Genomic DNA, 14621 nt, shown 5'->3' on the forward strand with positions numbered 1-14621 from the left:
TGCAGAGTTTGCAGTTCATACATTTGAGGTTCTTTACTTTTTTATAACCTTCCCACCTTCTCAACACAAAGTTCACATCTTAGCACCCTAACCATGTCATTCTGCTGCTACCCCTCATATCGTGTTGTTCAGTCCTGTAACCCCAAATGCAGTGCTGCAGAGATAAAGGTAACATAGCTATAGTTAGTCCAAAAATATTTCCATATAAAGAGTGCCCAAAAATAATAGTGCCCCAGAAATAAATTACTGCCACAAATAATGCCCCATGAACAGATAGTGCCTTGACAGTATTAGTGCCTCCAAAAAAGACTCTACCAAGCAGTAAGTGTTTCCCAGTAATAGCGCCCACACAGTGCCAGCCTACAATAATTGTGTTCAACAGACATTGCCCACAAAATAACTGTAATGGAGTTCCCCAATAGCACTTAGAAGCATGTCCCCACAGTAAGTGCTCACAAAGGGTCCCTAAAAGTAATTGCACCAACCAGAGTGCCCAATACGGTAATAATGCCAACAGTGTCCTCTACACTAATTGTACCACGCATAATGTTCCCATGCTGCCGCCAAACACTAAAAGTGCCCACGTAGTTCCCTCTAAAAGAACTCTACCAAAGCAAAAGTCCCACATGGTGCCCCTAAAATTAATATTGAACTCGCATGTTTCCCATAGTACTTCCTAAAGTAATAGTGTCCCCAAGCGAGTAACTTACATTACATTTGAAGATCACAGACAGAGGTACAGGTTACGGTCCTTGGCCTTTAGTGTGATCTATCTGCATTATGGAGCAGGCAGACATGTGGACATGGACATGCTATGCTTGCCAACTCTCCTGGACTGTCCGGAAGGCTTCTGGAAAAAGGGAAGATCACCCTGACTTTTGGAAGAGCTGTTGAAAATTTTTCCAAGTGCTACATAGAATGCAACCCTCTATGAATGTCATGACAGTGGTGTGGCTTATGATAAATGGGAGTTGCCCAATAAAAAGGGCGAGTCAGTGCCCACAGTGATGTCCACAGTGAAATGTTGGCAAGTATGCATTATTTCTGCCAATGCCTACTCTTAACACTAGCCCTCTTTTGTAGATGGAAGGTCTGGAGGGATCGGTGGTCTATGAGGTCTACAATGGTGGGACACAAAACCAATGGCTCCCAAGTTACTTGGTAGTTATAAACTCCATCTACGTCCAGGTAAAGTTGAAAGTGGCACTTGGCCTGTTATGTGGAAGTTGTCAGTCATCAACCTGTCCATGTCATTCATGGATTGCATCTCTTGGTCTAGTCTATGGACCCTGATGTATGACACGTTAACTTTTTAACTCATTTTTGGTAAAAGGTGATGGATTTTCCATGGTAAGTATTTGATAAAAGGAGTGAAGGCTACAATCTACTTGGATTATTTTGATCTACTTATTTCTTATCTACCGGCATCCAAACCGCTTTTTCCAGGCTTAAGAAAATGAAAACTGATAAACCCAAACAGTTAAGATGGAACAAAGTTCACTGTAAGAGGTCTAAGGTGATCTCAAAACCTATTTCAGAGAAAAAGATTCTCCAGTCGGGGACCAGATTGAGGTCCAGTCACACATACAGCATGGATGGATGTCTTATTTGTATAAAATATAAAGGTAATTGCTTTTGAACCGAGCATGAACGGCTTCTTAATATTTCAGAAAAATCAATTTTATGGCAGATAGGAAAAGAATCTATTTATTCATTTAGTTTGATTTGGATTTGTCGCTCAGAAGATTAAAAATAAAATCATATCACCAGCTTCAAAAAGAGAGAACGCTACCAAAATGTTTGCAGGTGGAATTGAAAAAAAAATAAAAAAAAGTCATTTGTGCCATCGCTAATGTTTAACTCAGATCTACAGCTCTTGATATTGCTGAATTTCTGGTGGAAATCGAAGTGGAAAATTGCAAACTTCACAGGACATTCCTCTTGCAATCTCGATGTAATAACATTTCGTGACTGAACTTGTGCTTTCAAAGTTATAATTCTCGCTACCGACTGAAAGATTTCAATAAGAAGCGGAGCTGCTCTTTTGTTTTAACTTAAAACTAGATTAATATATTTTAAAGTGAACGGCATGAAGGGCAAATGGTGCACTTGCATCCGGTCTCTGGCGGCAGCACCATTTTCAGCCGTATCGCCATCCTAAGGACATTGTGCCTACCTAACCTCTACCACTGACAGGGGTAGGCCACAGGTTAGAATAGATCCGTAGCTTAAAGGGGTTGTCCGGGCTCAGAGTTGAACCCGGACATATCCCCATTTCCACCCAGGCAGCCCCCCTGACTTGAGCATCGGAGCAGTTCATGCTTCGATGCTCTCCTTTGCCCTGCGCTAAATCACAGGGCCTTTTTCAGGCATTCCGGTGATGAACCGGGCTCTCCATAGGGCTGCCAGGCGGAGGTTTCCGCACAGCAGTGAGCCCGGTGACGTCACCGGCACTGATGGGCGGGCTTTAGCACTGCCCTAGCCTGTAAAACGGCTAGGGCAGCGCTAAAGATCGCCCATCAGAGCTGGTGACGTCACCGAACACACTGCTTGCCCTGTGCAATCCAGCGCAGGGCAAGGGAGTGCAGCGAAGCATGACATGCTCCGATGCGAACATCAGTGGGGCTCCCTGGGTGAAAATATGGGTATGTCCGGGTTTAGCTCTGTACCTGGACAACCCCTTTAAGCCGCTCTGTCCATTGTGGGAATGGACTGATGTGCATATTCATTAAATTTTTGGGGTATAGTCATTTTTACTGTGTACAAACACAGTTATAATGGAACACTGTAAGTGAGTGGATTTTCACATTTTTTATCTCCATCTAACCCAGACCACCATGAAGACTTCTTTCAGCCACAACCCTTCTCTGCAAAGTTTGTCACCTAGATCTCTGCAAAGTTTGTCGCCTAGATGTCTTTGGCCTCTTAGTTTTCCACTGTATCAATTCATCACCTTTTTTTCCCTGCATAAAAACTTCCTATCCCGCTGACCCTTTAACAGTACCATTCTACTGCTTTACTCAGCACTGTGCTCCAGTTGCTCTGCTACTGGCACGGTGTGGTACACTGTCAAAGTTGTGGCTATGTAGGCTGGCTGCATGCTCTCTTGTGTACTGGATGCATGCTTTTTCCTGGTTGCTTGGGGCTGCATGCTGTCTGCGATGTTTTGTGTGTGAACTGTAGCGTGTGTTTATCTCCCCACGTCCATATCTCTGTGGCTCCTGTCACTGGTGCTGTGCAGGCTGGCTGCATGCACTTTGTGTACTGGCGGTGTGTGTTCCCATGTATGCTGGTTCTGCGATGTGTGCTGGCTGCGGCCTTGTGTGTGAACATGGTCTGAGTATGGATGCATTTGTGTTTGTATCACAGTGTGGTTCTGCCACTCCTTGTTGTCGTTGTGTAGGCTGGCTGCCTGTAATCTCATACTGGCTACAGTTCCCCTGTGTATGCTGGTTGTTGTCATTTGGGGCATGCTGGCTGCAGCGTTCTGTGACTGGTGTGAACTGACACTTGTGATTGTATGTTCTGTGCTTCTGGTTACTCCTGGTTCTGGTGGGGTTAACATTCCCTGGTCTGTTCCTGGGTGTGGCTTATCAGGTGCCTTCATTATTGCGGCTATTTCTAGAGAGGAGCAAACCGAATCCCACGAAGTGGAATTCGATCCGAATTTCAGGATAATTTCAATTCGCCTAGAAGCCGAACTTCCTCGTGCTTCGTGTCAGCGAATTAATTTAACCTGAAATAGTATATATTTTTTTTAAATCAAACTTACCTCCTTCATTTGATCACGACGGGCCACCAGCCTCCATCTTGCTTGAAGATCTCGGTCAAAATCCAGTACGGTGCGAGATTACATCATCACGCCGGCTGGTGTGATGACATCATACGACACCATGCCAGCCGGCGTGATGGCGGTGGCCGGCCCATCTCAAGCAAATGGAGGCGGTAAGTTTCATAAAAGTTTATTTTTTAGCAATTTTACACTCTGAGGAGTACAATGACGGGGGGCGCTATCGCAGCTCCCTGTCATTGCACCAGCTACTTACCAAAAAAATGCGCTTCGTGACTAAGTAATTCTTCACAAAGCAAATTTTTTTGTTAAATTCGGCGAAGCAGCAGAACCGAACTTTTAAGAAATTTACTCATCTTTAGCTATTTCTATCTGTGAGCTGTGGGGCTTGTGGTTAGTTCTGTCTCGAGCATTGCTGGGAGAAGCCTCTTGCTGCTGACCCAGGGGGTTTTGCCATCTACCCTTCTGTGTGCTGTCGCCTGGTAAAGTGTTGTTGTTTGGTATATCCTTGTCCATGCCTTGTCTGATCTTCTGTACCTGATCTGTGTCTTTATCTTGTCTGTTCCATGCATAGCCTGGCAGTGCTCCACTGTTTCTGATCCTGTCCGTTTCATGTATAGCCCGGCAGTGCTCCACTGCTTCTGATCCTGTCTGTTCCATGTATAGCCTGGCAGTGCTCCACTGCTTCTGATCCTGTCCGTTTCATGTATAGCCCGGCAGTGCTCCACTGATTCTGATCCTCTCTGTTCCATGTATAGCCCGGCAGTGCTCCACTGATTCTGATCCTCTCTGTTCCATGTATAGCCTGGCAGTGCTCCACTGATTCTGATCCTCTCTGTTTCATGTATAGCCTGGCAGTGCTCCACTGATTCTGATCCTCTCTGTTCCATGTATAGCCTGGCAGTGCTCCACTGATTCTGATCCTGTCTGTTCCATGTATAGCCTGGCAGTGCTCCACTGATTCTGATCCTGTCTGTTCCATGTATAGCCTGGCAGTGCTCCACTGATTCTGATCCTCTCTGTTCCATGTATAGCCTGGCAGTGCTCCACTGATTCTGATCCTGTCTGTTCCATGTATAGCCTGGCAGTGCTCCACTGCTTCTGATCCTGTCCGTTTCATGTATAGCCCGGCAGTGCTCCACTGATTCTGATCCTCTCTGTTCCATGTATAGCCTGGCAGTGCTCCACTGATTCTGATCCTCTCTGTTCCATGTATAGCCTGGCAGTGCTCCACTGATTCTGATCCTCTCTGTTCCATGCATAGCCTGGCAGTGCCCTGCTGTTTCTGATCCTGTCTGTTCCATGTATAGCCCGGCAGTGCTCCACTGCTTCTGATCCTCTCTGTACCATGTATAGCCTAGCAGTGCTCCACTGCTTCTGATCCTGTCTGTTTCATGTATAGCCTGGCAGTGCTCCACTACTTCTGATCCTGTCTGTTCCATGTATAGCATGGCAGTGCTCCACTGCTTCTGATCCTGTCTGTTTCATGTATAGCCCGGCATTGCTCCACTTCTTCTGATCCTCTCTGTTTCATGTATAGCCTGGCAGTGCTCCACTGCTTCTGATCCTGTCTGTTTCATGTATAGCCTGGCAGTGCTCCACTGCTTCTGATCCTGTCTGTTCCATGTATAGCCTAGCAGTGCTCCACTGCTTCTGATCCTGTCTGTTTCATGTATAGCCTGGCAGTGCTCCACTTCTTCTGATCCTGTCTGCTCCATGTATAGCCTGGCAGTTCTCCACTGCTTCTGATCTTGTCTGTTCCATGCAAAGCCTGGCAGTGCTCCACTGCTTCCGATCCTGTCTGTTTCATGTATAGCCTGGCAGTGCTCCACTTCTTCTGATCCTGTCTGTTTCATGTATAGCCTGGCAGTGCTCCACTGCTTCTGATCCTGTCTGCTCCATGTATAGCCTGGCAGTGCTCCACTGCTTCTGATCCTGTCTGTTTCATGTATAGCCTGGCAGTGCTCCACTTCTTCTGATCCTGTCTGCTCCATGTATAGCCTGGCAGTGCTCCACTTCTTCTGATCCTGTCTGCTCCATGTATAGCCTGGCAGTGCTCCACTGCTTCTGATCCTGTCTGTTCCATGTATAGCCCGGCAGTGCTCCACTGCTTCCGATCCTGTCTGTTTCATGTATAGCCTGGCAGTGCTCCACTGCTTCCGATCCTGTCTGTTTCATGTATAGCCTGGCAGTGCTCCACTTCTTCTGATTCTGTTTGTTTTATGTATAGCCTGGCAGTGCTCCACTGCTTCTGATCCTCTCTGTTCCATGTATAGCCTGGCAGTGCTCCACTTCTTCTGATCCTGTCTGTTCCATGTATAGCCTGGCAGTGCTCCACTGCTTCTGATCCTGTCTGTTTCATGCATAGCCTGGCAGTGCTCCACTATTTCTGATCCTGTCTGTTCCATGTATAGCCTGGCAGTGCTCCACTGCTTCTGATCTTGTCTGTTTCATGTATAGCCTGGCAGTGCTCCACTGCTTCTGATCCTGTCTGTTCCATGTATAGCCTGGCAGTGCTCCACTGCTTCTGATCCTGTCTGTTTCATGTATAGCCTGGCAGTGCTCCACTGCTTCCGATCCTGTCTGTTTCATGCATAGCCTGTCAGTGCTCCACTGCTTCCGATCCTGTCTGTTTCATGTATAGCCTGGCAGTGCTCCACTGCTTCCGATCCTGTCTGTTTCATGCATAGCCTGGCAGTGCTCCACTGCTTCTGATCCTGTCTGTTTCATGTATAGCCTGGCAGTGCTCCACTGCTTCTGATCCTGTCTGTTTCAGGTATAGCCTGGCAGTGCTCCACTGCTTCTGATCCTGTCTGCTTCATGTATAGCCTGGCAGTGCTCCACTTCTTCTGATCCTCTCTGTTTCATGTATAGCCTGGCAGTGCTCCACTGCTTCTGATCCTGTCTGTTTCATGTATAGCCTGGCAGTGCTCCACTGCTTATGATCCTGTCTGTTCCATGTATAGCATGGCAGTGCTCCACTGCCTCTGATTCTGTCTGTTTCATGTATATCCTGGCAGTGCTCCACTTCTTCTGATCCTCTCTGTTTCATGTATAGCCTGGCAGTGCTCCACTGCTTCTGATCCTGTCTGTTTCATGTATAGCCCGGCAGTGCTCCACTGCTTATGATCCTGTCTGTTCCATGTATAGCATGGCAGTGCTCCACTGCTTCTGATTCTGTCTGTTTCATGTATAGCCTGGCAGTGCTCCACTTCTTCTGATCCTGTCTGCTCCATATATAGCCTGGCAGTGCTCCACTGCTTCTGATCTTGTCTGTTCCATGCATAGCCTGGCAGTGCTCCACTGCTTCCGATCCTCTCTGTTTCATGTATAGCCTGGCAGTGCTCCACTTCTTCTGATTCTGTCTCTTCCATGTATAGCCTGGCAGTGCTCCACTGCTTCATCTTGTCTGTTCCATGCATAGCCTGGCAGTGCTCCACTGCTTCTGATCCTGTCTGTTCCATGTATAGCCCGGCAGTGCTCCACTGCTTATGATCCTGTCTGTTCCATGTATAGCCCGGCAGTGCTCCACTGCTTCTGATCCTGTCTGTTCCATGTATAGCCTGGCAGTGCTCCACTGCTTCTGATACTGTCTGCTCCAGTGCTCTACTGCTTCTGATCCTGTCTGTTTCATGTATAGCCTGGCAGTGCTCCACTTCTTCTGATCCTGTCTGCTCCATGTATAGCCTGGCAGTGCTCCACTGCTTCTGATCCTGTCTGTTTCATGTATAGCCTGGCAGTGCTCCACTGCTTCTGATCCTGTCTGTTCCATGTATAGCCCGGCAGTGCTCCACTGCTTCTGATCCTGTCTGTTCCATGTATAGCCTGGCAGTGCTCCACTGCTTCTGATCCTGTCTGTTTCATGTATAGCCTGGCAGTGCTCCACTGCTTCCGATCCTGTCTGTTTCATGTATAGCCTGGCAGTGCTCCACTGCTTCTGATCCTGTCTGTTCCATGTATAGCATGGCAGTGCTCCACTGCTTCTGATCCTGTCTGTTCCATGTATAGCCCGGCAGTGCTCCACTGCTTCTGATCCTGTCTGTTCCATGTATAGCCTGGCAGTGCTCCACTGCTTCTGATCCTGTCTTTTTCATGTATAGCCTGGCAGTGCTCCACTGCTTCTGATCCTGTCAGTTTCATGTATAGCCTAGCAGTGCTCCACTGCTTCTGACCCTGTCTGTTCCATGTATAGCCTGGCAGTGCTCCACTTCTTCTGATCCTGTCTGTTTCATGTATAGCCTGGCAGTGCTCCACTGCTTCTGATCCTGTCTGTTTCATGTATAGCCTGGCAGTGCTCCACTGCTTCCGATCCTGTCTGTTTCATGTATAGCCTGGCAGTGCTCCACTGCTTCCGATCCTGTCTGTTTCATACATAGCCTGGCTGTGCTTTCTGCTTTATTCCTGTCCTGTTCCTGGCTTGTGTGCTGATTCCCGTTTGTCTTGTACTGTATCCATGTCCTGAGTTTGTTTGTGTTCCAGTCCTTCTATTGATGTCTGTTCCATCGGTGCTTGGACCAGCGTATTTCTCTGCAGGTAGTGGCCAAGTGTACCGGGACCATCCTGGAGGTGCGACCAGTGAACCCTCGGCCAAGTTTATCCCCACAACCAGGGGCTCTGTGAAGAACGGGGCTCACTGGCACTTCGCCCTCTAGGGTTTGCCTCTAGTCTACCGGTGCACTTGATTCAGTGGTAATGCTACCACTATTGCCTAACCTGCTTATCCTTCACTGTTCATGTATTACTTGTGTAATAAAGTATTCTGGTGGTTCCTGATCTGTAATCTGCCTGTGCGCTGTTTGTGAGATGCTCCGGAGGTCTGCCCAGTCCTACATTTTCTTCATTCTCAGGGAGGCTTGTCTTTCCTTCTCAAGAGGCATGTCCTTTTGCTGCAGCTGGGTAAATAGGGTTTCTGGCATAGACCCTCTAGATCAATGATGGCTAACTTTCGACACTCCAGCTGTGGTGAAACTACAACACCCACCAAGCTCCATTCATTTCTCATAGGGTTCTGAGAACAGCCAAGCAAGTGTACATCTTGGGAGTTGTAGTTTTACCACAGCTGGAGTTCCGGAGGTTCGGAGCCATCACAGCTCTAGATTCTGTGCTCTAGTTTTGTCTATGCCACTCCAATTCTGGCATAGATGATGCCATGCCAATTCTTTAACACCACCAAATTGTGGTACATAATAGAGTCTAAATATTGCCCCATGCCTTCATCAATCACAGTCTCAGACAGCTCCTAGAATAATTTTTGCTAAAAAAAACTAAATATATCAAAAACTCCAGCAATGTATGAATAATTAAAAAAAGATAGAGGAAAAAAGTAATCACAGATGACTCTTATTACGTAGAAACTCCAGTTCTGACATGATTTGGACTTTTGTAGGCCACCACAGGGGAGGTTGGGAATTACATTTTTTTTTATGATTTAGGTGCAGTGTAGGACAGGACAGGTCCTCCACACTTTCCTTGTATACGATCTCCCGATGGCCAGAAGCTGAGGATTCACACACACACATACATACTATTTTAACTCATATTTCGCCAACGGAATGTATGAAAACGGGGTTTCAAAACTGGGCAACCCTCATAATTATAGGTGATGAAGCATTCTGATAACCCAAAACACTGATTATCATCCACTTACACCTTCACTTGCCAGATTGGGTCATATAATCTAGCCATAGACCCTCTGTGGACTATTTCAGATCAAGCTTTGAAGGTCACCTTCATCAAGGAACATTTTTGACTCTTCATTACCATCCAATAGTCTTCAACTAATGTAGCTTAGAGATATGTATAAAACGTGAGCGCCCAATGCAAATGACCATGTATTTTATTATGAAATCATGACACGATCCTTTGCTTCATGCAAAAAATGTTAAATATTCAATGTTCTACAGATGCAGCCGTTATGATATTGAACAGGGGCTGGTGACCTCCAGAGCATACTGAATGTCATTATAATAAAGAAATCGTGAGACGTGTTATGGAGAAATCATTTACTGCAGGATAATTTGTGTATCCTTAGATTTCACTACCTGGAAAAGGTTAAGCTATTAATTTTATAATATGGCCTAATGGCCCGGGATCATTAGATTGCAATTCCGAACAAGTAATGAGTATTAACTGCAAAGGTTTTCCTGAATGATGAGAGTGCTGCCTACCAAGGACTGTGAGCCGGTTCTGCGCTAGTTATGTGTAGTCAAGTCATTTTTCTTGATCAGTAACAGCAGGTGCTATTGTTTTCCGAGGCTGCCGGATAAAGGCAAGTTGTTCTCATTTTTCTAAGGGCGTGGTTGATTGAATGATTCGTTTCTCTACTGCCATGGGGAAATAGGATCATAGAAATTCTCATCATAAAAAATCTGTGTAGTCCAAACAACTATCAACAGAGAACATGTTGACAAGAACATTTTTTTTTTATTATATTCGTACATTTTTTATCTTTTTCTGTTTGTATCTGAGATTATTTCCATTAAAAATGACATGATCTGGTAGGAATTGATAAGTATGTCATCATTGAGTCAGGTACAATATGATAAAAGATGCCATAAATCATCTCCTAGAGTATCATAGATGCACTTAAGATCATCACATCTTTAGTGCAATATACAGTAATTGACAAAATGATGGTGGTGCATGACTACATAGAGGACACAAGCCTCTTTGGTATTGCTGGGATATTTCAACTGCTGCACATTTCTTAGGACTTTCTAAGTTCTAAGTTGCATAGAGGCATAAGAGCATCTATAGCAGTGTAATAGGTCCTACTGTGCCTCCAAACATTTCCTTTGATTCCTCTGATTGTAGACATTTTCTTTTTCTTCTCTATCCAGCCCAAGCCACCATAACAACTTCTCCTAATGACTGCTTATTTTGCTGTAGACCTTTGGGCCCTCATTGCTGCAGCCAGCTTCTATAGCAACACAAATACATGCAGACCCCAGAATAAATACAAACCGCAGACTAGTCTAAATTATATAGACCAGCCATATAGCAATACAAATAAATTTAAACACCGGATGAGACCTCAGAATTGTTACAAAGCAGATGGGGATTCACTGTGTCTGCTTAACAGATTTGACTTGGAGTTATCTAAGTGCTCTCCCTGATCTTCACCCTTTAACCCTTGTACAAGTATCTAGACTCTGTTGCAAGAGAACCACCAGGCTGCTACTTTTTGGAGTAGTCTTTGTTCAGTAGTTTCAAAAGACACCAGTGCAAAATCGTATTTGAGACAAGCCGAACTCAGGGTGGGCAGGGTTTGTGTAATTCAAAGGCAGTCCAAGAGTCAGGGCAGACAACTCAGGGTCAGATTGAAGATCAGGCAGTGGTCAGGTCATGCAGCGAAGGGTCAGATCTGGAGACAGGCAGAAATTGGTACACAAGAGAGTGAACAAGACAAGTGGTGCACCTTTGCAGGAAACTTAACAATTAGAACCTGTTATTCAGGGATTCTCAAACAAGGCCTTAAATACCTTTGAAATACCTTGTGGTCACCAGCCATTGGCTGGGGAAGATGTAGGTGCAGACTGGGCATTGGAGAGCCAGAGAGACAGCATGTGTGCACCCTACTGGCAGAAAGAGGAGGAACTAGGCAAAAAGCAAGCCTCAATTTGCATGGAGTGAGTGGAGCAACACTAGTTGCTGTGACCCCTGGGAAGAATAAGTGAAATGCCAGACCCCCGAGGAACCAGAGAGGAGAGACGGGTGAGCGTTCTGGCAGCTGGAGTGGGAGATAGCAACGGAAACCGAGCACCCATTTAAGAATAACTACAGACCCAGGAATAAATACAAGTCCTCCTCAACAAATACACATCCAAGACCCCCTAAACTTGTACAGTCCCCAAGCCAGACCCCCCCTAAACAGATATACCCCAGAGAAGAACCACCAACAGACTCTCTAAATACAGCCCTCCAAACCAGACTTTCTTAACCGCCACTAAATACATTCAGACTCTAATGTCCTAAATCCAGATGCAGGCCAGACCCCTTACATACATTTTACAGAATGTTAGGTTACCAATTTCTAGTTGAACTCTCCTGGATAACTCCTTGAGCTTTCATCTCTCATGATTGCCTGAGCATCTGTTACTGAGTGACATCATCACACAGGTCCAGTGATGTCACTTGTTTTAATCGAAAAATTCTCAAGGCTGATTCTCCAAAATCTGCCCCACTAACCATGCCACAGAAGGGGCGTTAAATGTCTCTTTAGGGGCAGTGTAGGGGCTTTCTCAAGTGGAACAGGGCTTGTCTGATGGTAAAAGATATTGGATTCAAATTTTGAATGTACACCCAGCCCACGTAATTTAAGAAAAGGAAAAAGGTAATAGAAAAGTGAACCCGGCACAAACAGGTATCGTAAGCAGCTGTTTCCACTTGTTGTGAGTCAATCGTTTTCACAATTGTCCTCTACTGATTTCTATTTTCCTGAACGGTTCTCAGCTGCGGTATCTGCAGATTAGCTGCTTTGGTTCTCTGTACGTTTAATAGGGAAATGTCATGTTGATAAATGCACCTCACCTAGCAACAAGCCGAATTATAGATCACTTGATATAAAGCGACGGTTACAAAAGTTTGCGAATGTTTTGTAAACAGAGTTTTAGGATAATGTCTTTATGGATATTACATTTCCTACGATAGAATTTTACATTAAACATAAGTAGTAAACACACCATCCTCATAATTGTTAAAGTGAATTTAAATCATTGCAAGACATTTAAAGACCTGAGATTCACGGCCTCGAGTCGCAATGTAAATGGTAAATAAACAAGTCTGGCTAATGCGTTTCCGTTCTTTCCTCAGCCAATGACTCAATAATGTCTGTAAAGAGCTCTCCCTGGACGATTATGTCATTGAAGTCTGGTTCTGTCTGTAAATGATGAGAGTATTTATCATTCAGTGCCTTAAGCGTATCCATATCTACGAGCCATTAGGACTAGAACAGCAAATTGCATGATTATAGATGAATACCAAACATGGCAGACGACCTGGTCCTGTCAATGTTGTAACTCTGAAGTAAGTAAGATTTCTTTATGGAATTATTTTTAGAGGCCTTTGAAATGTTCCTTTCCATCAAAGTGATGATCTGATACTCAGACAATATCCTTGTATGCCTCAGAGTCATACAGAGGTAGCATGGTCCACCAGATTATGGAGGTGGTCTTCCTTAGTTTTACTTCTAGAGGTGATGCTTGTAATAATATGGGTCCATATGTAGGCACACAAGTGTATACAGCATCATACAGGTGTGCAAATCCTTTTCTGGTGCATGAAGCCTTAAAAGGGTTGTCCAGTGATCAAAAATTACATTCAAAGAGGTCAGAATGGGCCAAAATCTAAAAAAAAGTGATACCCATCTCACCATTCCCCCACTGCTCCCTTTCTGACACTTATTGGGTCCCCACCGGTGTCCAACTTCGGGTCGATCTTAAACAAGAAATACCAGGAGGAGCCTGCTTAGCCAATCACTTGCGTAGGTGTATCACTGTGGCCAGTGATTGACTGAACAGGTATTCCATGGCATTTCCTGTGTGAACTCACCCTGAACCCTTTGTACATAATTTTTCCATTTCCCTTTAAATATAATTTTTCTCTATAGGAGCTAGACATATGAGCCTGGTCTTGTTTGAAAGCTGACAATCTAAGCTTTAACATTTCTAAAGGCTATATTTCTCTACTTATGGCAGCTAATGCGTCAATTTCATATCTCTAGCTGCTACAGAGCCCCAGATGTGAAGGTTTAAACAGCTCTCCCATTTCAGATGGCTGTGATCTGAAACTGGTCTCTGGAGCAAGAGCAATTAGATGGGCTTCCTTTATCCTTAGTTTCCTAGCTAGAACTCCCCCTCATGGAAGGAAGCAGGACTTGCCACTCCTACCAAGAAGGGAAGAACATTGTGGTCAACCCTGTCCCTGTCAACCATACCTCTTCATGCCGGTGTACATTACATAACAATACTTAACATAACAATTGCAGATACCCCCAGGTGTGGGGTATTGCACCAAAGATATTACTGAAGTGTGAACCTGGTCAGCATCAGACTAAATTCCTTTGGGTCCACCAAATGAAATGATTCTGAGGACCCACCCTCTGTGTAAGGGCCCCCTTTTATTTGGGGTCTGTTATTATCATAGCTTGGGTCCAGCGGAGGATCCTCTGGTACTCTCATGCGCCAGTCTGTCCCTGGACATGGTAGAGGCACTAAAAAGATAACCTTTTACAGGCACTGAAGGAGTGACCTGGTGAAGGCACTAAAGACAAGACCTGGAGCAGGCACAGAAGAGAAGACCTGGTGCAGGTGCAGTGGATGGGAGTGGTAGTGGCGCTGATGAAGTGTTGCGTCATGGTGTACTCCCTCAGTCCGCTGTTCCATGGGGATCGCTGCAGTGGAGAGTTGGTTTGAAGAATCAGGCCAGAAGTAAAAGTATAACAGTCTCACAATATAACTTGTAGTACATACAACAGTAATAGGTACAAAGTGAAGCTCCAGCCACCAGATGATGAGGTATGGCAAGTTGGTAAGGTGGCAATTAAATGGCACTTGCAGGCAATTGTGGATATCAGTGTCTACGGTATGATATAGACCTGGAGTTAGACTAGCCTAGAACTGGTCTGGGTGATGGGTGTCTGACTTGTAGTCACTCATCGTCAGCAGGGTCTATAAAACTGTGATTTTGCTGATCATTCTACTGACTAAGCAGATTGATGTTTTTTGAAAGCAGGGTTCTTGAATCTGGAAATCTTCCTGGAGTAAGGGTCTCACAGGAGCACTCTTCATGCTTGGCAGGAGCTCTGGCATGTGCTTTCTATCTTCTGCACTAT

Source organism: Bufo gargarizans, chromosome 11 (assembly GCF_014858855.1).
Source record: "Bufo gargarizans isolate SCDJY-AF-19 chromosome 11, ASM1485885v1, whole genome shotgun sequence".
Lineage (NCBI taxonomy): Eukaryota > Metazoa > Chordata > Amphibia > Anura > Bufonidae > Bufo > Bufo gargarizans.